Source organism: Homarus americanus, unplaced genomic scaffold, assembly GCF_018991925.1.
Source record: "Homarus americanus isolate GMGI-L3 unplaced genomic scaffold, GMGI_Hamer_2.0 scaffold5589, whole genome shotgun sequence".
NCBI lineage: Eukaryota > Metazoa > Arthropoda > Malacostraca > Decapoda > Nephropidae > Homarus > Homarus americanus.
In genome coordinates, this window is record NW_024736650.1 from 6712479 (window position 1) to 6714191 (window position 1713).

Genomic DNA, 1713 nt, shown 5'->3' on the forward strand with positions numbered 1-1713 from the left:
GTAGTGGACCCATGTATGTGCTGGTGTCAGTATTAACGTATATGTTGTGCATCTATTATGCCCCACCAACCGTCAGTAAGTGATGTAAAGTACCTTATAATGTATGAGAAGTAAAGTTGTCCACTTGGTACTAGGAGTAAAGTTTTGTAACTGTAATGAGATGTATCACTAGAAGATGTGGGTGAAGTAGAAGTACCCACTTGGAGTGGCAGTAAAGTAATCTACAAGGAGTGCCATGTACCATTGTAAGGGCGCGTGTTTTCCCACACCTACACCACCCTTATCTTACTTATTCTCTTGTCTTAGTTCTTACTCTTACTCAGTTCTGTCATATATTCTTTGTAGCATGGACATTCTTTTGGTAGCATGGTCGAGGGTCTAGGCACATGGGTAGGGTAATTGTGGTATCAAGTCACTTGGACAGAAATATAGGTAAAATACTGTGGGAGAAATGAATACACCTAAAGTACTCTAAGAACAAATTTATTAATATGAAATCAAAGGGAAAAAGAGATATTATTAATCATACAACTACCAGGTTCAACTCCTGGGCTTATTGCAGGCTCAGTACTTCCTTCTTTACTTATTTGCTTATTTTCTTTGCTGAACAGCAATTACTCAGATCTTACACTCTTGCTGCATACACCCTTACTGGTGTTACATTACATACATAGCAGGACCAGTTCCATGGCCCTACTCACAATACATAGTACATGGCACTCCTTGTACATTACTGTACTTCTCTCACCTACTGGTGGTACGTGGCATTACAGTACAGATACAAGACTTTACTCCACATACACGTTAATACTGAAACCAGCAGATACACGAGTCCACTATCCAACATGGGATAATTATTTCCTGCTAACTATCCCTAACATACATCTTACAACACCCTCTGTTGACATATACTTCCAGGGTGCATCCCAGGGTAGAACACTGAGATTCACGACTGTTGTTATGGTAGGTGGTAGCCAGACACATGGCAAGTCTGGGGTCTGGCACCACGATGCAGTGGAGCATATTAATCAGGCTGCATCGGTGCCATCGTTTCATAAATGGTCCCTGCTGGGTTTCTACTACATCCGGGGCAGTTGTTGAGTGATGCAAGAATCACAAGGGGATCTGGAGAAACGTTGGAAAGCGTCAGGGGACGGAAGCATGACAACACAAACAAATCTCTGGTCTAGAAACGACAGACATATTTACGTAATATTACTTCTTACACTGGGTGAATGACAATTCAACTGTTGAAGCATGAACACTGATGAACACTGATATTCACTACAATTGACTGAATCAAACTGAATGGCTACACATAAACATACCTGGGGAAACATTGGAGCGGCGTCAGGGGACGCTCGCCCTGCCTCATCCCTGGGTGTATATATATATATATCCCTGAGTTGCCAGTGATCGCTACTCTCGCAATGACAATAATTACAAACAAACTAACTGTTACTCTTTCAAAGATGACCCTCAGTTGACAAAGGTCTGGCGAATTACTTGAGTTGATTTACACAGACTAATTCAAGATTGAGCTTCCCAGGAGAATGTGGAATAAACAACGCATTGATAACTGTCTTCACAAAGGCGAGGGAAACACAATTGTAGCGTCTATGGGGAAAAACACGTCTTCTCGGGGGTTGCTAACCCACTCATGTTTTGCGACCGTGGAGTTTAATAAGAATCATTAGTTAAATAGACTAGCAG